General features: G+C 46.8%; 1 long non-coding RNA gene across 1 annotated transcript; it reads right to left on the reverse strand.

The window, feature by feature from the left end:
* Nucleotides 1-4,814: 4,814 nt before the first annotated feature.
* LOC121152186 lies at nt 4,815-25,711 on the reverse strand. Its single transcript, XR_005883246.1, has 3 exons — nt 24,365-25,711; nt 21,124-21,255; nt 4,815-4,835 (listed from the first exon to the last, which is right to left on the reverse strand). It is a non-coding gene; the product is annotated as an uncharacterized LOC121152186 (long non-coding RNA).
* Between the last annotated feature and the right edge of the window lie 172 nt (nt 25,712-25,883).

Here is a 25,883-nt window from a genome sequence, read left to right on the forward strand (position 1 = left end):
AGGGAGAAACCCCACCCAGTCTCCCATCCACCCCAGATCCCTGATGTGGGGCATGCTCTGAGGGTCTTGCTCAAGTGGTTTTGATAGTTCACCAGTTAGGAATTGCTGCCAATCTTGCCACTCCAAGAACAATGAGATCGTTGAAGAATCCACTGATTGACATAGTCCATCTTAGAGTCTCCATTTGCCCAGTTTTTCACTGCCAACCTATGGCTGGGGTAGTTGATTGACTTGTTCTGTCCTCTGTCTTTTTGTGGTTAGGGTTCTGAGTCCAGTAGTTCGATTGGGGAGATCCCCAAAAAGACTTTGTCTGAGGTGTTCCCAAACCAGATTCTTGTATGTTCTAGCAAGTACAGGGCCCAGTACAGTTCATTATCCCAATCAGCTGGTGGTTGTAATTACTGGGTTGGTTCTGTTTCTAGTACTGTCTTCCACTGGAACCAATGTGTGTTGCAGTCCAGCCTGGTTCTGCCCCAGCACACTAGTTTGATCTTAAAGAGGAAGCAGAGAGACCAATTAGGAGAATATTGATTGCTACAAGTTTGAGTAAGGGTAATGATAGTTTGAGCCAAAGTGGTAGAAATGGTGGAAGGAAAAAAATGGGGAGCATAATGGTTCAACTAGCTAATTCTCCACCTCCATGAGCCAACATCCCATATGGGCACTGGTTTGTGTCCTAGCTGCTCCACTTCCCATCCAGTTCCCTGCTTTTGGCCTGGGAGATACAGTAGAAGATGCCGAAGTCCTTGGGGGCTCTGCACCCACGTGGAAGACCCAGAAGAGGCTCCTGGCTTCAGATTGGCTTAGCTTTGGCTGTTGTGGCCATCTGAATAGTAAACCAGAGGCTAGAAGATCTTTCTCTGCCTTTCTTGCTCTCTGTAAATCTGCCTTTCCAATAAAAATAGATAAATCCTAAAAAAAGGAAGCAAGGAAGCAAGGAAGGAAGGGAGGAAGGAGATGATGGGAGGAAGGGAGGAAGGAGATGATGGAAGGAAGGAGTGGTGGGTTGAAGTTAAGCCTTCAGGATTTAGCATGAAACCAGAGAGGAGATGAAGGAAGGATGAATCTTGAGCAACGCCAATACTTCTGTGCTTCCCATACGAATTGTTGTCTGGCCTAGAGACAGCAGATTGAGTTGCAAGATGGAAGAGATGTGTGCCACATCACAGATCTTTACTCGGTCTTCACTCTTGAAGGGTACATTCGCTGGGAATGGAATTCTGGGTGGATACTTGTTTGCCCTCTTTCTTACTTATTTGAGAGACAGAGAGAAACAAAGATGGACTGGTCAAGATCTCTTCTCCACCTGTTCACTCCCCACATTGACACAATGGCCAGTGCTGCAGTAGAAGGAAGCAAGGGAGCCCAGCACTCACTCAGCTCTCCCATGTGGGTGGCAGGGACCAGAGCACGTGAGCCACCACCCACTGTCTCCCAGGGTGGGAAGCTAGAATTAGAAGGGAAGTGGAGCCTGAATCCCAGGCACTCCAATGTGGGATGATGTCCCAAGGGACATCTTCATTTCTCACCAAATATCCACACCTTCAGCATTTTTTTTCAGCACAGTAATCTAGGAGAAAAACAACAAAAAGGTGACATTTTTCAGACAAAAAACTGAAAGAGTTTGTCACCAGCAGATCAAACACACCAAAAGCATTCTAAAACTTTGATTTTAGACAGAAAATGGTCCCATGTAGAAGATTCAAATGAATATTGGATGTATAGGGAATAATAATATCTTCTGAGATTAGAAATAAATATTTCAGGCAAAAGTCAAAGATTGCCAGACTGGAAAGTGAAAACCCAACTATATATTTTGTATAAGAAAATCTATTTTAGATCTTAGGACTGGTGTTGTGGTACAGCAGGTAAAACCGCCACCTGTGATGCCAACATCCCATGTGGGCACCAATTTGAGTCCCTGTTGCTCTGCTTCCAACCCAACTTCCAGCTAATGCTCCTGGGAGAGCAGCAGAACATGGCCTAGGTGCTTGGCCCCTGAATCCACCTGGAAAATCTAGAAAAAACTCCTAGGTCCTGGTTTCATATTGGTCTATTGCCTGTCATTGTGGTAGGTTGAAGTTCATATTCAGAACCTGAAATCCACACAGAATAGAATTCAGCTTAAAATAAGCTTTATTGGGAGCGCTCCCAGGTGAAGTTCACTGGTCCTGCACAAACAGTGGTCCAGGGTAGTTGCTCCCAGGTGTCATGAGGGGTTGTTTTTATTAGGGGGCTGTGAAACTGTGGGGTTGGCAAAGGATTGTGCCTTCTAGAGTGTCATAGTTGCCCTTCGACCTTGGTGGATCCGTAGGTCACTGTTGCCGAGGAAAAACCTGCCTTCTCCTGGTGTGGCCTTATCAGCCACCCTTCTCAGCCTCCTCCTCGGCCGCCCCTCACCCACCCCGGCTGGACCTTACAGTTGTTTGGGGAAGAACCAACAGATGAAAACTCCCTCCCTCTCTTTCTGTGATTCTGCCTTTCAAATACATAAATTTTTTGTAAAATCTTCTTTTTATTGGAAAGGCAAACTTATACAAAGGAGAAAGAAAGATCTTCCGTCTGCTGATTCACTCTCCAACTGGCTGCAACAGTCAGAGCTGAGCCGATTCAAAGCCGGGAGCCAGGAGTTTCTGCCTGATTCCCCACACGGGTACAGGATCCCAAGGTTTTGGGCCATTTTTCTTTTCTAAGCTACAAGCAGGGAGTTGGATAGGAAGAAGAGGAGCAGGGACATGAACCAGTGCACATATGGGATCTTAGCACATGCAAGGTGAGGGTTTGGCCACCCCACCGGGCCACCTCAACTAGCCCTAAACATTTATTTAAAAAAGAAAGAAACATATTGTACAAATGCTAGCATAGACAGTTCTGTGCTGTTAAATAAGAGAATGCGCCAGTATCTGGGAAGATCGTGCTTCTGACATCACAACATGGTGGAGGAGGTCAGAAAAGGTTAGAGAGAGAGAAAGAGAGAGTACCAGAGGGGATGAACCCATGCCCAGAGTTAAACCACTCAGGAGGGCAACAATTCCATCTCAATCTGAATTTTGGAGGAAACAAACATTGAAATCACAGCAAATCATAAGTGACAGGAAGCTGACAGGTGAGTAGCAGAAGAAAATAGACTATACATCCCCAGATATTTCCTAATGGGAAGTCATTTCCTAACACTAACAGTCCAGTCTGCTAGGAAGAGGCAGCCCTTCTCAACCTGCAAGGATCCAAGAGCATCTTCTCTCATAGGCACAAGGAGCACACACGTGCGCATGCTCACAAGGCAAAATGGTAGAAACGGACAACTCCACTGCCGAGATGGGAAATTCTGATACATCTCTCAGGAACCCCGGGAACAAGCAGGCAGAAAGTCACTGAGGAGTTCATGATTAGCAAGCCTGATCCACATGCTTTTGCAGCACTCCCAGAATGTTCCCAGAAATCAACTGTATCCCAGGCTCCATACTGTGATGCTTGGAAATGGTGCAGAGTGTATTTTTAGCCCATACTGCAATTTAGGCTATCAATTAATAAGGAAATAGTAACTCTAAAATTTCTCTGTGTGTGAAAACTAAGATACTCGGCAGTAATTCTATTACTCAGTGATAGCATAAGATGTATAATGATTGTGTCTTTTGGGGTTAAAAAAGAAAGAGATAAAGTAAAAATACAAAGCAATCATAGCCCATAAGCTGGATGTTGATTAATGGGGTGAGAGTTTTCAGCTTGTGTCTGAGTTCAGGGGAAAGGACAATGATTAATTTTACACTTTGACAAGTCAGTAGTGAGCTTCAATTGCTAGGTAACTGCCATAATAATAGAAACAGGAAGGATATCTTTCAAAGGGGAAAGAAATGGGAACAAGACAAAATAACAAACATCTCTCCTACATGATAGCAGCAGACAGATTGTAAACAAGAAGACACAGCCTATGAGTACATGTAGACGCCACTTTGGGGCAGGCATGCTGCAGAGCATCCCGTCAGCATACCTGGTTTATGCCCTGGCTCCTTTTCTTTCTTTTTTTTTTTTTTTAACATTTATTCACTTACCTGAAAGTCAGAGTTAACAGAGAGACACATCCTCCATTTTCTGGTTCACTCTCTAGGTGGCCACAGTGGCTACAGGTGAACCACACCAAAGCCAGGAGCCAAGTGCTTCCTCCAGACCTCCACATGTGTATCAGCGGCCCAGATCTGTGGGTCATCCTCCACTGCCTTTCCCAGGCTACCAGCAGGGAGCTGGGTTAGAAGTACCACAGCCAGGACATGAACCAACACCAACACAAAATGCTTACCCACTAGGCCACAACTCTGGCCTCCTGGCTCCGTTTCCGATTCAAGCTTTCTGTTGAAGTAGACCCCAGAAGGCAGCAAGTAATAGCTCAAGTTCTTGGGTCCCTGCCACCACGTAGCAGACCCAGACTGAGTTCCAGTTTCCTGCCTTTGATCTGGCCCAGTCCTGACTATGAACAGGAATTTGGAGAGTAAACCAGCCAGTGAAAGACCTCTCTCTTTCTTGGTCCCTCTGCCTCCAAATAAGTACTTCTTTATTTTTTCAAAAAAACTTTTAAAATAAAAAGATTTATTTATTTTAAAGGTGAGGTTTCAGAGAGAGAGAGAAAGAAACAGAGAAAGAGATCTTCCATCTTCTGGTTCACTCCTTAAATGGCCGCAACAGCTGGAGCTGGGAGGATCCAGAGCCAGGAGCTTTGTCCAGGTCTTCCACGTGGGTGCAGGGCTCAAGTCCTCAGGTCATCCTGCACTGCTTTCCTTGGCACATTAGCAGGCAACTGGCTCAGAAGTGGAGCAGCCGTGACTTGGAAACCATATGGGAGGCTGTTGTCACAGGGAGAGACTTTACCCTTATGCCACAGCATCACCCACCCCCTCAAACAAAACAAGACAAAACAACATTTTTCAACGCTGCTTCCAGCTATAGCTGGGGCCAAGGAGGAGTGTGGCTGAGCATGAAAAGATTTTGGTCACTCGTGGAGGCCAAGCCCCAGGAATGTTGGTGCCTGGTGTGGCAGACACTGCTGATCCCCCATCCCCGCCCCCTCAGACCTGATCCCTTCAGCTTGCTGCCATCTCACTCCCACCTGTCAGCTTCTGCATCTGGTTACATAAGACTCTCTTCAAAACTGCAAAAGACCTCTCCATCCAGAAAGTGACGGATGGGTGAGGTGTATCAACACCCCAGCTCCTATGGTGACGGTGTTTGCCACAAGGTCACTTATGACAGCAAAACACAAGATCAACTTAAATGTCATCCATGGGAAACTCATTCAACAAAAATGTTACATCCAAATACACAGTGATGTTGGGCAGCAGTCAGAAATTATGATGCAGGTTTGTACTCATTGATGTGGAGAGAGCCATCCGTGTATTTATTATTGAGCAGGAAAAGCAGGCTGCATAGCAGAATAGCCTGTGTGCCATGACCTGATTTTAAGTTTTAATGTGAGTCTGTATGAAGATCTGCAGAGGCATGCATGATTTTATGTGCAGGTGCTTTGAAAAGATTGGCAATGAAACATACCACACACCAGCTGGGCTTGCCAAGGTGGGGGGCAGGGTGCACTCTGTTGCTTTCTGCTAATCTGCACTTTAGCTTTTTTTTTTTTTTTTTTTAGTAATGACCAGGTGTGACCTGTGTAACCAAAAATCCCAGTACAGGAAAGGATCAAAGTTTATGACAAAGCGTTGAGATGAGTTCTGCCCAACACACAGTGACCCGAGAGAGGAATGTGCGTGATATTTCTTTTTTCAAGGAAAATGAAGCTCTACCTGACTTTTTGATTTTTTTAAGATTTATTTATTTTTATTGGAGAAGCAGATTGGATTTGCAGAGAGAAGAGACAGAAACTTCTTCTATCCACTGGTTCATTCCTCAAATGGCTACAACAGTCAGAACTGAGCCAATCCAACGCCAGGAGTCAGGAGTCTCCATGCGGGTGCAGGGTCCCAAGGCTTTGGGCCATCCTCCTGCTGCTTCCCCAGGCCATAAGCAGGGAGCTGGATGGGAAGTGGAGCATCCAGGACATGAACCATTACCTATTCGGGATACCAGCACTTGTAGGTAGAGGATTAGCTAATTGAGCCACTATGCCAGCTCCAATCTTGCTTTTTCTTACAGTAATAAATACAAAGGACATGCAGCATATGATTTCAACCAGTTCTAGGTGTACAATGAGGCGGTACCATAATCACCACCATTTCCTTTCATTTTCCGGAACTGTATTCTGCACCCCTGCAACACTGACTTCCTACTGCTTCCTCGCCACTCCCTTTATTCCACTACAAATGTGACTTTTCACTAGCCCTGCTAGTGAAATTGCACAATCTGACTTGTTGATTTCCTGTTACAACATGTGTCATCACTCCCTTCATTTGGAATGCTCCATAGTTGTCCAAAAGTTCATGGGAATAGCATCTTACGGAAAACCTATGCTAGGATATCAATGTTTTGTGCATCAAAACATTTATTTTAATTCCATTTTCCTGTGAACACCTTACAGAAAATTTTAAAATATTCATTTGAAAGACAGAGAGATAGCTTCCATCCACTGATTCACTTCCCAAATGCCCAGAAAGCCTGAGCTGAGCTGGGCTGCAACCAGGACCAAAAACTCAAAAGTACCTGTCACTCGTGCCTAAGCCATCACTGTTTCCTCCCAGGATCTGCATTAGCCGGAAGCTGGAGTCAGGATTTGGAGACGGGTACCAAACCCAAGCCCTCTGATGGAGTGCAGGCCAGACCCAACAGCAGCCGGCACGAGCTGTCAGAAGTATTCTCACACATACCACTCTGTCTAGCCCTTCATTCATCAGTGGATATTGGATTGTTTTTGCCTTCTCAGCTGAGTGAATAATGCAAAGGACATTGCTGTTCTATTTGCTTTAACAGGACATCATGTGTGTCTGGCCTCTCCCAGGTGCTGAATGGATTGAGCTTCCAGCGAGTGTTTGATAAACAGCAGCCAAGTACCAAGGACTAGACCAAGGGCTCCGTCTGCTGCTTTCAGCAACTCTTCAGGACAATTCCAATATTGAAGGAAGCACCCTGGCCTCCTCTTTCAGAGACAAGGACAGCTGTGGCTGCAAGAGGTCAGGGGACACATCCAAGGGCCCTGTGCCAGCTGGGCAGGGTGGGCCTATCCATGTTGTGGCAGTAAAAAAAAAAAACTCCAGAACCTCAGAGGCCTCTTTTTTTCCCCCAACAAATGCTGCTTTGTGCTAATGCCATGTGAGTGCATGTGACTGCTCCAGGCTGTCTCTACTCCAGGCGGGCAGAACATGGCCAGACTTGGAGTAAAGAAAAAAGAAAAGGTAACAGAGCGAGAGATCTTCCAACTGCTGGTTCACTCTCCAAATGCCAACAATAGCCAGGACTGGGCCAGGTTGGAACTGAGTGCTGGGTCTCTCACACTATGTCAAGGACCCAAGATCAGGAGGTCACCTGCTGCCTCCCAGAGCGGCTCATTAGCAGGAATTTGAAGCCCAGCAAGGACTTAGACAATCCAATAAAGCATATGAAGGTCTCATATATTACTTTTTTTTAAAGATTTTTTTTTTATTGGAAAGACAGATCTACAGAGACAGAAAGATCTTTCATCTGCTGGTTCACTCCTCAAGTAGCCCACGATGGCCAGAGCTGAGCTGATCCAAAGTCAGGAGCCAAAAGCTCCCACAGGTCCCCAGTGTGAGTGCAGGGTCCCAAGGCTTGGGCCATCTTCCACTGCTTTCCCAGGCTACAATCAGGGAGCTAGATGGGAAGTGCCTTGGATCTTTGCCAATATGAGATGCCAGTATCACAGGGCAGCAGCTTAACATGCTGTTCCACAATTCTGGTTGGATCTTTAAGTGATTAACAAGTGAGAAAGAGAGATAGTGAGGGGGGAGTCCAATGAAATGTAAGGAAGCCCGATGGGCTGACAGTGGTTTTCCTCAGTTTTTCTCTCTACAAAATAGATCCTAGTAGCTTGACCAGGATAATGCGAATCCAGGTGGACCACGGCTGGGCCTATTTCCTCACTCTGCAGTGAGCTAGAGACCGCATGTTCCTTTGAGGGTGGCTACTGGCAAAAAGAACGTTTTCTACAACACAGAGAAAAAGAATGAGCTGGGAGGCAAGGATGGCACTACACACTCTTCTGGACTTATTGAGAAAGTTTCTTGTTTTGCTTTGTTTGTTTGCTTTTTAGCTGAAAATGTGTTTGAATAGGGCCAGTTTTGTGATTAAACTGCTGCCTGCCCTGCCAGCATCCAATGTGGGCATCAGCTCAAGTCTCAGCTGCTCCAATCTGAGCTAGCTCCTTGCTAAGGGGAGAGTAACAGAGGATGGCCCAAGTCCTTGGTCCTTGCATTCACGTGGGAGACCTGGAAGAAGCTCCTCTCTCCTGGCTTTGGCCTGGCTCAGCCCTGGCCCTCTGAAGTCATTTGGGGAGTGAATCAACAGGTGGAAGAGTTTCTCTCTCTCTAACTCTGATTTTCAAATAAATAATAATAAAATCTTTTTTTTTAAGTACAGGAATAAACTGATTTTAACAGCTCAAATTAATGAGCTGTTGAATTGCACGTCAGCAGGAAGCTGTTTTCCTTTGTGGAGCTCAATTTTTGAAAACTGTTTGAGAAAGTCTGTCTGAAAGCCCCCTGTGCCCCCTCTTCCAGCTCTGATGAATCCGAATTTCTGGGGCAGGCAAGGAGGCGGGAGCCTGCTCAGCCGCACTTTTAATTAGTTCCCCAGGTGATTCTTAAGAAGACCAAAATGGAAGATGCACTCCTCTACATATCCATTGGCATATCGAGTGCTTAGACCCGTTGCCTTGCCTTCAGTCGACCCTCACTGAGATCATCTGATAGTTCAGTAGGTCAAGTGTGAGTCACCTCAACTCTGTCAGTATTTACCATGCAAGCAAAACAACCATTCACCCTCCAATCCTACGGCCCACCAATGTCAAGGTCAAGGCCTCTACTAGCTAAATAACCATAATGAAGTCTATAGAAACTCAGGAAAATGATGTGGAGGCATAGGCACAGATCAAGCTGCCACCTGGGGTGCCCACATTCCATAGCTGAGCACAGATTTGAGAACTGGCTTCCCATTCAGTTTTCCTGCTAACAGCTGGAAGGTGGCAGAGGATGGCTCAGGTGCTTGAGTCCCCTGCCACCCATATAGAAGACCCGGATTATGTACCTGGCTGGACCAGCCCTGGCGAACCAGTGGATCCCAAATCTCTCTCCCCCTCTGTCACTTGGCATTTCATATTTGAGAGAGAGAGAGAGAGATACAACAAAATCTTTCGGTTCTCTCCCCAGATGGTGGCAACATACAGGGCTGGACAAGATCAAAGCAGGACCCTGGGACTCCCTCTGGGTCTCCCATGCTGAAGGCAGCGTCCCAAGTACTTGGGTTATCTTCCACTGCTTTCCCAGGCATATTAGCAGGAAGGTGGATGGGATGTTGAGTAGTTGGGACTCAAACCAGCACTCATACGGGATGACAGTATCCAAGGCAGTAGCTTAACCCACTGTGCCATACCACCAACCCCTAAAAACTAAATCTTGAAAAAAGAGACCCTTTTTATTGAACTAAGCGCTGAGATATATGAATGAGGGGGGAAAGGTGTTCAGTGATGCATTCAGTCTGTTAGCACTGTGTAAGAAGAATCCTATGCACACATACACACAATGTACATATCCACTTATGCTTGCAAATATTTGTATATGCAAATCTCTGGGAGGACATGCAAGGGACTAGAGAAGAGAAAAACTTCCTAGAACACAACACCCACTCTCACATCTGAAGGCGTTCCTTTCTCAAAATTAAATTAAACTCACACCATGCTGGCCAACATGGGCCAGTCTTGCCCTCAGCTTGTCCCCACAGCTCCTCTTTCCATCCAGTCCTTTCCTGTCTAAAGTCCCTTGCTACATTTGTCTCTCCTGCACTCAACTTTCCTATGCAGAGGTGGAGGGAACACAGCAAAAAACTCCCTTAACCAAGACTCTCTAGAGACAAGATATGAGCAGTCATGATGCGGAAGTCAGCAGGTGCAATCCCCTACTCCACCCTGGCTCCCAATTCGGTTAACCTGGGTCTGGGAGTTTGAAGGAACCTAAGGATGAGGGAAGTGTCTCTGGTTTCTGCAAGGGACCTTGGCTCATCCTGAAATGATTGGCTTAAGTGAAAACAAGAAATCTATTATTAAAAACGGCATCAGAGGGCCTGGAACAATAGCCTAGTGGATAAATACACACCTCGCATCTGCCTGGATCCCATTTGGGTACTAGTTTGCCTGGGAAAGCAGTAGAGAATGGCTGAAAGCCTTGAGACCCTGCACACATGTGAAAGACCCAGAAGAAGCTCCTGGCTTTGGATAGGCTCAGCTCCAGCCTTTGCGGGGCACTTGGGGAATGAACTAGCACATGACAGATCTTTCTCTCTGTCTCTGCTCCTCTCTGTATATCTGCTTTCCAATAAAAAAAAATCTTTAAAAAGAAATGGCATCAGGTCTGGTATGGTAGCCTAGCAGCTAAAGTCCTTGCCTTGCACACACCAGGATTCCATATGGGCACTGATTCTAATCCTGGCAGCCCCCCTTGTGTGGGAGACCTGGAAGAAGCTCCTGGCTTCTGGCTTCAGATCAGCTCAGCTCCGGCCATTGCAGCCACTTGGGGAGTAAATCAGTGGACAGAAGGACTTCCTCTCTGTCTCTCCTCCTCTATGGATATCTGAGTTTCTAGTAAAAATAAATAAATCTTTTTATAAAAATGGCATCAGAGAAACTTGAGGTCCAGTCGCTCCTGTCCTGGGTTTTCACTCCAGGGACCAGAAAGTACAGATGTCCCTGCTGGCATGTGCATGAGTGTTCACAGCTGCTTTCTCTACAGTGACCCAAGCTGGAGCCAAGCCGAGGTCCATCAGGAGATGAACACATACAAAGGCAGCAGAACCCATCAGCTGAATCCTCCTCAGCAGCCAGCTGCGGCAACCAGGGTTGGGGTGGGGTGCCAGGAGGGGAGCAGGGAATGGGAGGAAGCCTCTAAAAACAGACAGGCTGAAAAAGAATAGACAGAAAAATATGTACCCTCTCTGATTCTGTTTACAGAAAATCCTAGGGACAGGTGCTTGGTGCAACACTGCTCACTTCCCAGTCCCAGCTCCACTCCTGACTCCAGCTTCCTACTAAGGCAGACCCTAGAAGGCAACAAAGAATGGCCCAAGTAGCTGGCTCCCTACCACCATGTGGGAGGTCCAGACTGAGTTCTCCTGGCTTTGGCCTGGACCAGCCCTGGCCATTGTAGATGGAAGATCTCTGTGTCTGTCTCCTCTCTTTCTTCTCATAGACAGTGGCTGCATCATAACAGTAGTCTCTGTTTTGTTCTGTTTAAAGGAATCTTATCATATGGAGCTCAAGAAGGAAATGTTCTATGTTTTCATTATTCTAACAAACAAGGCGCATGCCTGCACACACGTGCCTCATGCAGAGAGCAGTTTAGGCTGTGGGGCCCCAGAGACATCTGCACACACACACCCCACAAGGCCCTTCTCCAGCTTTCCCGTATTCATGGTTCTCTCTTTCCTTAACCCTCCCAGCCTACTGGCTTCATTTTAGTTGCCTGAAAAAGATGAGAACTTCATGATGCAAAAACGTTATGGGGAAGGATTCAGATCAGTTCATTATTTACTTATCTAGAAATGACTAGGTGACGCTCACCAGTGTTGTGCTAGTCCCAGAAACATCATGGCAAATGGGGCTGCTGAAGCCTCTGCCCCGCATGGCCTACAGTTTAGTGAGGAGACAAGAGACAAGCAAACAAGGAGCACTTCCGCTTTAAGTCATGCTAAGCACTTGGCTAGGGGGCCCAGCTGATTTAGGTGAAGCCCCAGGGACCTAAGCAGCTGACACTAGAAGATACACTAGAAGATTTCAGCAGAAGAGGCCCACAGGGCAGGCCACAGAATTTGCTACCATCCCCATTTTAGCATCATTTTGAACCCAGCACAATGGCTCAGTGGCTACATTCCTCCCCTTGCAACCACCAGGATTCCATATGGGCACTGGTTCATATCCCAGCTGCTTTACTTCCCATCCAGCTCCCTGCTTGTGGCCTGGGAAAGCAGTCAAGGATGGGCCAAAGCCTTGGGACCCTGCACCTGCATGGGAGACCCAAAAGAAGCTTCTGGCTCCTGGCTTCTTTCAGCTCAGCTCTGGCCACTGCGCCCGTTTGGAGAATGAATCAGTGGATGGAAGATCTTTCTGTTTCTCCTTCTCTCTGTTAAATCTGAATTTAAATTTCCAATAAATTTCTAACAAAAAATTCCAATTAAATTTCCAATAAAAATAAATAAGTCTTAAAAAAAAAAAAGGTAAGTACATGGCATGGGGTCAGCACCATGGCATAGCAAGCTAAGCCTCAGCTTGCAGCATCAGCATCCCATATTGGCACCAAGTTGAGCCCTAGCTGCTGCTCCACTTCTGATTCAGTTCCCTTCCAATGACTTGGGAAGGCAACAGAGAATGACTCAGGTCCTTGGGCACCTGTGCCCATGTAGGAAACTAGGAAGAGGTTCCTTGCTTCTGGGTTTGGATCAGCTCATCTCTGGCCATTGTGGCCATTTAGGGAGTAAACCAACGGATGAAAGATCTCTCTCTCTCTGTCTCACCTTTCTCTGTAATGCCACTTTTCAAGTAAGAAAATAAATACATGTTTAAACCCCTTAGGGGCAATGAAGCAAGACGTTGTGGCATACCAGCTTAAGCCACCACCTACAGCACTGGCACCCCATGTTGGAATGCCGGTGTGAGTCCCAGCTCCTCTGCTTCTGATTCAGCTTCCTGCTAACGCACACTCCAGGAGGCAGCAGGTGATGGCCATTCACATGAGAGATCCAAAGTAAGTTTCTGGCTCCTGGCTTCAGCCTGGCCTAGGCTCAGCTATTGCAGACATTTGCAGAGTGAACCAGTGAATACAAGATGTGTCTCTATCTCTCCCCTTCTGTCCATGACTCTCTGAAATAAATACATTTTTTTTCAGAAAGAAAATCCTGTGCTACACTGTACATTTATGAAAATGGAAAAAATCGTCTTAAGCCTACAACTCAACTTGATTTCATATGCAAGTGTGGTCGCTAAAAATATTTCATAGGAACGCAGCACCAGCAAGGACCAAGGGATCTGATCCAGTTGGGAGCTTGTCCACCAAGGGATTTCAGGCGATCGCACGGCCAACAGCGCTGCTCCTAGCTTTGCGATGCAGTACACCCGGGTCAGCCTGCGTCTGTGGCTAAGGCTTCTGCATGATGCTTCCACGTCGGGTGTGAACATCTATTTCAGTTGCTAGCATAATCACGCCTCGGTATTTCCAAGTTGAAAACATTCCTCATTATAAAGTGCTTTCCTTTTTTTTTCCCCCCAGTCAGAAAACTGTAGTGCTAAGCTCACTTTATATTCTCACTCAGACTTGAAAACAATCCCATGAAGGACATGTGGCATGGGCACCACTTTATGGATGAAGAAACTGAGGCACAAAGTAGTGCCCAAGCACACCATGCAGCAGGTGTCTGTATCCAAGAAGTTCTCTCCAAAATCCACAGGGGCCAAGGTGCTCCATCAGATGGGGTAGGCAGAATGGCTGCGGGTTCTGTTTCAGGAGGTGAGGGAGCTCCTAGGCCCGGCAGGATCTGCTGGGGTAGATGCTGCCAGACTCTCTCAGCTCTAACGTCCTCCGACGTGGGCCATGCTCCCAATCAGCCTGTCTCATCCCAACTCAGGTGAATTGCCCTCACAAGGGGCAATGTGATGTCACACAACTGAGGTTTTTGTGTTTCTGAACCCAGCCCCTGAGTGTAGCGAGATGTCCTAGAGGCTGCCTCTGGTGTGGCCCTTACACCAAGTTCAACCACACACCTCAAGAACTTTAAAAAGGTCCCTCTCTGGGGCGGGCAGCTGACACAGTGCCCAGGGTGCTGACTGGGACACCGCCTCCTACATCAGAGGGTCCCAGCTCTGCTCCAGCTCCAGCTCCCTGCCAATGCCCTCCCTGGGAGGCAGCAGAAAATGGCTCAAGGACTTGGATCCTTGCCAAGCATGGGAGACTCAGACAGAGTTCCTGGCTTCAGCCTAGCCCAGCTCTGGCTGCTCTGGGCACTTGGGGAGTGAAGCAGCAGATGGGTTGAAGCTACAGCAGAGTTTCTAGGCTGTGGTTAAGGTGCCAGGTAGAGTGGCAGGAAGGAACTAGAGTCAGAAGCACCTTTTCCCTGAAGACCCTGAGATCACTCTGATAGCCGACTGCCTAGAAGAGAGTTCCAGTGGGGCTAGACAAAGGTGGACTCAGAAGGCGGCTCAAAGACAGAAGAAACTCGGACAGCGGTGAGAGGGCACAGGAGGTAACCACAGCCCTGCCAGGCGCACCCCTCAGAGAGCATGTCAGAGCCTCGAACCAGAGGCCCTTCCTGCTGTGAGCTGGCCCGTGGCTTTCATCCCAAATGCCATGAACTAGGGCCATCTCCATGGCAGGAACTTGGTGCTCATGGTTCTAGGAGCGGGGCAGGAAGTACAAGTTCATGATGCTGCCCCTTGCCTTGTCTAAAGTTGGTCCATTTCTTGGTCCATGGCCCATGTCTCCCCATCCCCTGTCCTCTTAGAATTTTCTGGGGTCTCTTTCCCCAAAATATTAAGCCCTCCTTACCTCACCCTCTACTAGGATTTCAACATATGTGATTTGGGGGTGGGAGACTCCAACATTCAGGCCACAATGAATTGCACTCTAGCCAACTAGGCCCATTCTCAGCTGCTGGCACCTAGGATGGTGGCCTTATTTGGAAGTAAGGTTGTAAATGTATTTAAACTGGGGTCACACCAGGCCCCTAATTCAACATGATTGCTGTCTTAAGGACAGCCTAGTGAGCACAGGGGACACGTAGGGAGGGATACTCGGCAATGGAGGCTGGAATGGGAGGGGCACAATGGGCTGTCAGGCAGTACTAGTACTGGCCAGCAGGAAGAGGCCCCAAGACAGAGATGTGTGCTCCTGTGGACACCTTGACCACAGGTGGACAGCCTCCAGAGATCGGGTTCCTGTTGTTTGAAGCCATCTGGCGCAGTGCTTTGGCCAGCAGCTCCAGGAAATGGCTCTGCAGCTGCATCTTTGATGCGCTGTGCTGACATAGACAGACAGCTAGCTCAACAAATACTTTCTCAGTGCCTCTTCTGTGTCATGCTGCTTCGTAGATGCCTCACTCAGTATACTCCACTCTTGCCTATAAGGTGGTCTCTGTCATCACCCCGGCTGTATTTCAGGAAGCTGAAACCATGAATGACCAGGGGGAAGACCTCAAGATTAAGGAGTTTTGCTACATGGCAGAGCTAGGAGTGGGTGCTTGGCAGGCTGACTGCAGCCCCCAAGGCTTTTACCAAATACATTGGGCAGCTGCTGCCCTACAAGGTCACTGGAAGGTCCCACAGATGGCCACATGAATGGATAACTAGGATGCCAGCAGAAGGGAGGGCAGGAAAGAAAGAGGATTTCTCCCACCTGTGCTTGTGACCACAGTCAAAATACGGTGAGGTGCTGCCGACTCACTTCCCAACTCTGTTTCAACATATCAGCCATGGGGGTGTGTAATTACATCATGGAAATAGAAAATGAAACAGATTAGAGAATCGGTTTTTGTAGACTTAAGAAAGTAAAGGAAAGGGGTTCAATAGGATAATCCTCCTCCTTCAAGTGCTGGCATCCCACTGGTTTATGCCCTAGCAGCTCCACTGCTGTACCCTAGATCCTTGGGACCCCACTCCCATGTGGGAGACCAGGAAGAAGCTCCTGACTCCTGGCTTTGGTCTGGCCAAGAATGAATCAGCAGATAGACGATCTCTCCCTCCCTGTCTCTATAAATCTGCCTTTCAAATAAAAACAAATCTTTTTTTTAAAAGTAAAGGGAAACATTTTTGATACAAACTTAATTCAAAAATGTATCACATCTAGGGGCCTGCGTTGTGGCAGAGAGGGAAAAGACACCATGCAGGTGCCAATCCATGTCCTGGTTGCTCTGCTTCTACTCCAGTTCCTCATTAATGGCCTGGGGAAAGCAGCAGAAAACCCACGTGTTTGGGCTTCTATCACCCACAGGGGAGGCTTAGATGAAGCTTCTGGCTTCAGCCTCGCTGTTAGGTCTACTTAAGAAGTGAATCAGTGGGGGCCCTGAGGCGTGTCCTAGCAGCTAAAGTCCTCGCCTTGAACACTCCGGGATCCCATATGGGCGCCGGTTCTAATCCCAGCAGCTCCACTTCCCATCCATCTCCCTACTTGTGGCCTGGGAAAGCAGTTGAAGACAGCCCAATGCTTTGGGACCCTGTACCCGTGTGGGAGAAGATCCTGGCTTCGGATCGGCATAGCATCGGCCGTTGCGCTCACTTGGGGAGTGAATCATCGGACAGAAGATCTTCCTCTCTGTCTCTCCTCCTCTCTGTATATCTGACTTTCCAATAAATAAATAAATCTTTTAAAAAAAAGTGAATAAAAGATCCCTCTGTCTTTCCTTCTTTCTCTGTAACTCTTTCAAACAAATAAGTAAGAAGATACTTTTTAAAATGTCTTGTTTACAGCTATCGTATTTCAAACAACACACACACAAAAGCAGAGGGAGGCAGAGAGTACGACACAGTGAGCAAGCTACAGCTTGTAGCACCTCTAGCCCATATCTGAATGCCTGAGGGCAAGTCCTGCGCTGTCCTCTGCCACATCCTGGAGGCAGCAATGATGGCTCAAGGGCTTGGGCCCCTGCCACAGTGTGGGAGACTACACACAGTCACTGGTTCCTGGCTTCGGTCTGGCCCAGTCCTGGATATTGCAGACATTTAGAGAGTGAACCAGTGCATAAATTCTCTCTCTCTCTCTCTCTCTTTCAAATAAATATAAACAAACACAGAGGCTCAGATGGAGCTGTGGACAGCAGATCCAGGTGCACATGGAGGACATGTATATATGCACAGGACACCTGGTACCACAACAGAGGACAGAGGACAGAACAAATCAAGATATATTTATTTATTTTTCTTACAAAGTCAGATATACAGAGAGGAGGAGGAGAGAGAGAGAGGAAAATCTTCCGTCCAATGATTCCCTCCCCAAGTGACCGCAACGGCCAGTGCTGCACCGATCCGAAGCTGGGAACCAGGAACCTCTTCCGGGTCTCCCACATGGGTGCAGGGTCCCAAAGCATTGGGCCATCCTCGACTGCTTTCCCAGGCCACAAGCAGGGAGATGGATGGGAAGTGGAGCTGCCGGGATTAGAACCGGCGACCATATGGGATCCTGGTGTGTTCAAGGCAGCTAGGCCACGCCGCCGGGCCCATATTCTTATCCATTTTCCCATAGCCCTTGACCCTTTGTGTCCTAATCAACTATGTAAAGATTATCAAAATAAAATGATAAATAAATTAATTTTTAAATTATTTTATTGGAAAGTCAGATTTCCAATACAGAGAAGCAGGAGAAGGAGATACTGATAGGATCTTCCATTTGCTGGCTTATTCCCCAAATGGCTGCAGCAGCCAGAGCTGAGTCACGAACCAGGAGCCTCTTCTCAGTCTCTCAAATGGGTGCAGGGACAAGGGTTTGGGTCATCCTCTGCTGCTTTCTCAGGCCACAAGTAGGGAGCTAAAAGGGAAGTGGAGCAGCAAGGATACAAACCGGTGCCCATATGGGATCCTGGTGCATGCAAGGTGAGGACTTTAGCACTAGACTATCACGCTGGGCCCAAACACTTCTTTTTTTTTTTTAAAGATTTATTTTTATTATTTTTTTTTATTGGAAAGGCAGATATACAGAGAGGAGAGACAGAGAGGAAGATCTTCCGTCCGATGATTCACTCCCCAAGTGAGCGCAACGGGTCGATACTATGCCGATCCGAAGCCAGGAGCCTCTTCCGGGTCTCCCACTCGGGCGCAGGTTCCCAAAGCTTTGGGCCGTCCTCGACTGTTTTCCCAGGCCACAGGCAGGGAGCTGGAAGGGAAGCAGGGCTGCCGGGATTAGAACCGGCGCCCATATGGGATCCCGGGCGTGCAAGGCGAGGACCTTTAACCACTTGCGCCATTGTGCTGGGCCCAACACTTCTTTTTAAATCAAGAAAATGGTCTTACAGTCATGAAAACTTACTTGGTACTTATGCAAAGTCACCTGACCAATTGATGATTAAGATTCTGGTATCCTCTTTGTTGGTTTACTTTTTGAGTTTTTAACATAAAGGGGGAAAAAATCAGCCAACATTTATGTTGGGCCTATCAATTGCAACCATCCATTTGTTAGGACACAAGAAGGGCAAAAATCACCAAAAAAAATGCATAAAAATAAATTGTATGGAGTTTATTTGAGTCCTACTACTGTATTGTTTATAAAATAGTTTATCACAGGACCAGTGCCATTGTGTAAGAAGCTAAATCTCTGCTTACATTCCATAGGGGGGTCGCAGTTCAAATCCCAGTTGCCCCATTTCTGATCCAGCTCTCTGCTTATGGGCTGGGAAAGCAGCAGAGGATGGCTCAATCCCTTGGGCCCTTGCACCTAGGTGGGAGATCAGAAAAAACTTCTGGCTTCAGATCAGCTCAGCTCTGGTCATTGCTAGGATTTTAGAAGTTACCTAGAAGATGAAAGACCTCTCTCTGTGTCTCCCCTTCTCTCTGTAGATCTGCCTCTACATTTAATTCACAGTAAGCTGATACAAATGGCTAATGTCCCTCATTATGAATACACATGTTCACACGCACACACACAGACACACAACTGCTTTCCCCTAGACACTGCTAAACCTGCTGACTATACGAGAAGCACGGCAATTCTATCACGGTCATGGCCACCGCAGTTAATGGTGGTAGAAGCTGCCAGTGCTTAAAGGACACTGAATTCACACAGATTGAAAGTATAACTGAAGGGCAGATCTTTAAGGCCCAAGGAACCCTGTGCATTGAGTGGTGGGAAAGGCAGCAGAGGAGAGCAGCAGAGAGGTGCTGACTGTAACAGGTGGACTGTCACCATGTCATGTTGGCATTATCGAAGGGCAAACAGCAAAGGTCCCAAACTGACCCCAGAAAGCTTGCCCCTCTGTTCCCATGGATCATAGGAGAACAAGTCTTTTTCATTTCTGAGGTCACAAAGAGACAAGCTGGTTCCGTTCTCCATCACAGTTTCCACTTCCTGATTGCACTCAGACGGTGGTGTGGGAATGATCAGGGCTTCTGAGTTAGACACTTCAGGTTAGAATTTCGGTCCCATCATCTGGGAGAAGCATGCTCCTAGATAAGCTACTTAACAGCCCTGAGCTTGCTTCTATGTTCTGTGTACAAATGGAGAGAATTCTTCCTACACTCACAAAATAATATCTCTAAAACATAAGCACACTGCATAGCCCATGGTGAGCTTTCGCTAAAATTGCGAATATTAGGTCCTGCACAATGACTCAATTGGCTAAATTTCTCCCTTGCAAGCACCAGGATCCCATATAAGTGCCAGTTAATGTCCCAACTGGTCCACTTCCCATCCAGCTTCCTGCTTGTGGCCTGGGAAATCAGTGGAGGATAGCCCAAAGCCTTGGGACCCTGCACCCACGTGGGAGACCCAGAGAAAGCTCATAGCTCCTGGCTTGAGATTGGCTCAGCTCCAGCCATTGTGGCTATCTGGGGAGGGAACCAGCAAATGAAAGATCTTTCTCTGTCTCTTCTTTGTGTAAATCTGATTTGCCTTTCCAGTAAAAATAAATAAACCTTTTTAAAAATTGCAAATACTATTTCTGATTGTAAAAATTAAGATTTGTAAGCATGTAATCACAATTTTACATGGGGGAGAGTAGGAATGCATCATATTAATAATGATTCACAGGTTTCTAAGTGAATCTTTTCTGTATTTTCCAAAGCTTCTATAAACTCATTACAACTTTTGTTCTGTGAAAAAGAAATAATCTTTAAAACAAAGCGACAGAGTTGGGATGAGCATTTAGTCTAGCAGTTAAATGCCAGCTAAAAGCCCACGACACCAGTCAGTGTTGTGACACTGGCAACACATAAGAGTACCAGTTCAAGTCCCAGCTGCTCCATTTCCAATCCAGCTCCCTGATATGTGCCTGGGTAGGTAACAGAAGTTGGCCCAGGTACTTAGCCCCTTCACCCATGTGGTAAAGCCAGATGGAGTTCCAGTCTTGTGGCTTCAGCCTGGCCTAGCCCCAGCTGTTGCAGCCATTAAACTGGAAGATCTTTGTCTCTGTTTCTCTCTATCCTCCACATACATACATACATATTGAAATTTTAATTTAATTATTGTTTTCTCATAATTTAGTATTTATTATACATTGATATTATTATTTTATATATATATATAGTTGTTTTTTTATTTTAACAAAGACACTGCTTAGGATACTTGCAACCCAATTACACTGCCAGTTTGATTCTCAGTTCCACTTCCGACTCCAGCTTCCACCCCTGGAAAGCAGTAAGTGGTGACTCAAGCACTTGGTTCCCTGATACCAACATAGGAGACCTGGATTGAGTTCCAGTCCTGGCTTCAGCCCTGCCCACCCCCAGTTATTGCAAGCATTTAAGGACTTAACCAGTAAATGAAAAATCTCTGTCTGTATCTCTCTGATTTTCAAATAAACAAACATAAACAATTTTTTTTAAAGACCAACATTGCCTCAGAACATCAAAGTCTTCATAGAACACTGCCCTAACATACAGGCAAGTTATTGTGAAACACAAAAACTTGCAGAATTTATTCTTCCAAGTCATCTTTTCTCACCACTAAAATATTGATGAGCTTAAAGGCTGTCTCCTTGTCTCTATTTTCCATTTTTATCCCATAATTTCAGATTTCAAGAGGACTTGTAAACTTGCAGTAATGAATAAAGGTGCTATAAATTAACCTATACATGATTCAAATCTTTAATTTATATATTCATTAAAATTTTACCTGTTATCAATCTTAGAGTTCCAGGTGTTAATGGCAACTCTAAATGAAAGTCAAATATAATCATTTGCATAAAGGCATTAGAAGATGATTAATTGATATTTTCATGCTGTTGTGATCTATTTTGCACTTCTAGAGCAGAAAAACATCCACTGAAAATCTTTACCTGTGCTGATCCTCCGCAAATTGCACGACAGCCTCCAGGGTTCCAGGACTCAGGCGCATTTACAGTGTTTTCATTACTTGTGTCGTGTTTTTCATGTTTTCTGGGTTTTAAAAGGCATCACAACTGGGCATCCTGAAAATTAGACTGATTACCATGACATTCCTTAAATATCAACTCATTTGCTTTCAAAAGAAAGACAGTGATTAAATCTGCTTACACTAATAAATTCCCATTTGTGTGTTTTAGCATGATATGGAGAACATATCCCAATTTCAAGGATCCTGAACATACGCTGCTTTAGCAAGTAAGTCAAAAAGCTTAGGCAGGAAAAAAAAAAAAGTAGTTTCAGGAAAGAGATTTCTCTCTCCTGAATGAAAGCTGTCCCCTGGCAGCTCAGATCCAGTTAGGTGTCCAAAAGCAGATCTGGATTGGTTACCTAATGTGTCTGCAGAAATGTAAGCCATACATTAATGCACTGAAGATAAAATCAATTTAAAAATTTCTTATATAATACCAATCCTGGAGTAATGTGCTATGTGCAGGAGAGTTACCCAACAATAATAGGAAGCCAATTATAAACTATAAACCGCTCTGCTCAATGTCTGGCTTGGTTACAAGTAGGGCCCATTACACACAGTTTGCACAAGAGAAAACTACTAAACATGCGGGCTCTTACAGAGTCAAAAATTCTAAGCAACATCCTGAATGCAAGTCGTAACCTAAACATCTCCCTATTCCACCACAGCACTACAGCCCAGCAGTTAAGAATAGATTTTAGGCTGCTGGGAGTACCTGAGCCAGACTGAACTCAATGTTTGGGGCCCTAGCCACAGCCACTACTGCCAAGCCCAAGTGGGCTTGCCTAGGCCCGAGAGTTTTCTCCCTTCACAGTAAGTACACTGTGAAAGGGATTGTTCAAGAGCTAGGATCATTCCCTGGCTCCACCTGCCAAGACCATCTTGGGCTTATGGATAGCCAGAGCACCAAGTGGTGCCAGGCTCTGCCTGCTGGCTGCCCAGAAGCAAACTATGGGGTCTTGGGGGCGTGGAATTATTGTCTAGGGACAAGCACAGATAAAGCCACTGCGCATGTGGCTAAGGAATGAATCCTGAGGGACTCCCAATGACAGGGTCACTAAACTAGCACGTAAGCGAGGGAGCTGAGACATGGTGGTTTAGAGGGGAGTGTCCAAAAGATCTGTATGGGTTAGACTGATACACCAGACCACATTGGAGTCCTGAGTAGCGCTTGTTGGCATGAATCATTGCTGACCACCACATGCCAATTCACACAAAAGCTAGGCCTGGGGACCTGTCCAGCTGGGCTAGATCCCAGTACCTTACTGAATGTTGGAACAGGGGACAGGTCACACTAGGCAGGGCCATGAGACTAACCAGCATGTTAGAGAACAAGGTCTGGAGGCAGATTCTGTGGGGGATATATGGGCCTAACCCTGTGGAAATACAAATCCCACTGGTTAGCTCAAGAGTTGGGTTGGTGATGGCCTGAGCTAGGTATGACCATGGAACCTGCCATCACACAGGAACACGGACTGAAAATAGTCTGGGCAAGTCTAGGCTGCAGCACCCGCATGTGCATCCTAAGACAGGATGCGACAGGAGTTAGTTGGATTGTAACATTCACCAGCTCATATAAGGCCAAGATGGAGGGGCAGGCTATGCCAAGCAAGGGCCTAACACTCACCGGCATGCATGAGATATGGGTTTGGGAGTGGGCCAAGTGGGGGAACATGGGAAATTTTTCTAGCGTGTCATAGCTCCTGTTGCTGAACACATGATCCAGGCCTGAGGGTTGGGAAAGCTGTGTAGGGACTCTTAACTGTTGGCTAACGTGTGTGGGTTGGTTTTGGAAGAGGGCAGACTGGGCAGGGCCGAGCAAATCTTAGCTCAAAGGCGAGTGCAGAAACCAGGTTGGAACACAGGTCATGCTGGGCTAGGCTGTCTCACCTACCAGTTCGCATGAGCCAGGGATGGGAACAGACTGATTAGGGCCTGGTGCCAGCACCCGCCAGTGAGTTGGGACTTCTGTCAAGTTAACCTGCAGAACCATTTGGAGAGTGCAGGATCCAGGAGTCAGAGTGAGCCCATTAGGGAAACAGTGGGAACCTCCCTCTGGGGTTGCCAGTCTGTCTAGTGAGCATGAGAATTAGGACTGGGGCAGGTATGGCCACCCATTGGCACCTGTGTGGGCTGGATAGTGGGGCTTGATGTGCTGAACTAGGCTTCAATGCCCATGGACATGTATGAGACCTAAATGGGATGTGGGACAGGCTGGACCAGTTTGTTGTACAAACTGGCATGTACAGGAACCAGAGCAGGGAGTGGGACTGGTGGTGGTTATTGTGGGTCACTCTGACTAGGCTACAGCTCCCACTGACCCAGCAATTGCAACCACCAGCATATGTATAAGGTGATTTGGGTGACAGACTGCACAGGACCATATATTGGCAGGTACACACAAGAATCAGGTCTGGGATCACCTCAAATCTAGTTTCTTTAGGGATCCCCATCCATGAAGAGAATTTCAGGTTCCATGGTCTGACTGTGGAGTGCATGAGTCAGAGCTGGGCCTCCTCAGTGGCTTAGACAGAGCTGTGGACAGCATATCCAGATGCACATGGAGGATATGGCAGTACATTGGAGCCTGTGGAGCACACTTGGTACCATGCATGACAGAGGACAGAACAAACTGATCCACTACCCCAGCCAAGTGTTGGCAGTGAATATCTGCTCAACGGAGACTCTAAGGTGGACTATGTCAACCAGTGGAGTCTGGAGCGATTTTGTTGTGCCTGGAGTGGTGAAATTGGCAATGATTCAGAACTGCTTAACTATTGAAACCTGTTGAGCAGATCTCTCAGAGCATGCCCCACATCGGGGACCTTGGGGTGGTATCGGGTGGCTGTCCCCCGTTCCAGGGTGCAGAGGTGTTTGGGAGGCTGGGTGTGGCTTCTCTGTCTCCCTGTCCCCTCAGATACCTCTCTCTTTTGTTGCCACACCCACTGGCACCAGTGTGGGCTGGATAGCGAGACTAGTTGGCTTCAACTAGGCTTCAATGCCCAAGGGAAAGGGAAGAGAAGGCAAAAAAGAAGATAATGTGGAAATGGTGATCTCACCCACCTTCCTGTAGCCCTTGACTCTTATCACCCTAATCAAGTATCATCAAAAATAATTTTAAAAGAACCAACTTTGGAATCACATACATTCAAATACTGACTTACCTTTTTGTCATTTACTTCTCATTCTTCATCATTAACAGTAACTGTAAGGACTGGTGTCATGGCATAAAGTCTCTGCCTGCAGTACCAGCAACCTCATATGCATACTGCTTCATGTCCCAGCTGCTCCATTTCTAATCCAGCTCCCTGCTAATGGCCTGCAAAAACAGTGCAGTCCTAAGTGTCTGGGCCTCTGTCACCCACACTAAAACTCAAATGAAACTCCTGGGTTCAACCTGGCCCTATGTTGGCCGTTTCAACCATCTGGGATGGAAGATTTTCTCTTTATGTAACTTTGACTTTAAATAAACTTTAAATAAATGAAGGGGCTACAGCAATGAAGCCTTTGTGGTAGCCTATGAATATTAAATAAGGCATATGAAATTCTGAGCTTTTAAATATGCAAGTGAAGTCAATAGGTACCACTCCCTTGTCCCTCTCTCTTTGTAATGGTCTCAATGTTCCATTCAGCAAGAGGGGCCAACATGGTGGCATAACACACTAATCCTTCATCTACAATGCTAACATTCCATATGAGCGCTGGTTCAAGTCCTAGCTGCTCCACTTCCAGTCCAGCTCCCTGCTTATGGTCTGGGATAGCAGCGGAGGATGGCCGTACTACCCACATTGTTGTGTCCTGAACAACCCACTCTTTCCTTCAAACTCATGTACACTGTTAACAGACTGCTCGGCAATGTTCCACCATCTTCACACAGCAGGTGCATACAAGACACTTCACCTTGTCCACACATAAACACTGGCCACCTCATGTAACTCCACAGGCAACCTGTCACACAAACCTGCTTAGTTTTCTTCCTTCTTCATAGCACTACTTCCTGAAAATGCCTTAGTTGCTGGTATATTTATTTTCTATCTTGTCTGCTCCAACTGAATCCTTGCTAGTTCCTTACTACATCCTCAGTGCCTAGACTAGCTCAAATATTTACCAAATAAATCATCACTGCTTTATGGGAACTTCAAACACAGCACTTATTAGGGAATTTGTCTAATCCCTTCCAGCCAAAGCTCTCTTGATTATCAAGAACCTGACTCAGGCTGCTTCAAACAAGGGGTGAAGGATGGGGCAGACATCATGGAAAGGACTTGAGGGGAAGACTTGCAGCTGGACCTCATGAGACCACAGGACTCTGAGTTGGGATAGACCCAATACGCTTCTCTCCTCTTCCCAGGCCACAGTCCGTCTCCTCCCTCAACCTTCTGTCTAGTCATCTCACGCACCGCAGCACATGCACTGGCTCTAATGGGTCCTCGTATCTAGAAATCTGATTTTTTAAAAATTCCTATTAGAAAGGCAGATATATAAAGGAGGAGAGACAAAGAGGAGAACCCTCCATCCACCGATTCATTCTCCAAGCGGCCCCAACAGTGGAGCCGCACCAATCCGAAGCCAGGAGACTGGAGCCTCTTTTGGGTCTCCCACGTGGGTGCAGGGTCCCAAAGCTTTGGACTGGATGGGAAGAAGAGCCACTGGAACTAGAACTGGGGCCCACATGAGATCCTG

The sequence above is a fragment of the Ochotona curzoniae genome, unplaced genomic scaffold (genome assembly GCF_017591425.1).
Source record: "Ochotona curzoniae isolate NIBS_2020 unplaced genomic scaffold, NIBS_Ocur_1.0 contig_2404, whole genome shotgun sequence".
Classification (NCBI taxonomy): domain Eukaryota; kingdom Metazoa; phylum Chordata; class Mammalia; order Lagomorpha; family Ochotonidae; genus Ochotona; species Ochotona curzoniae.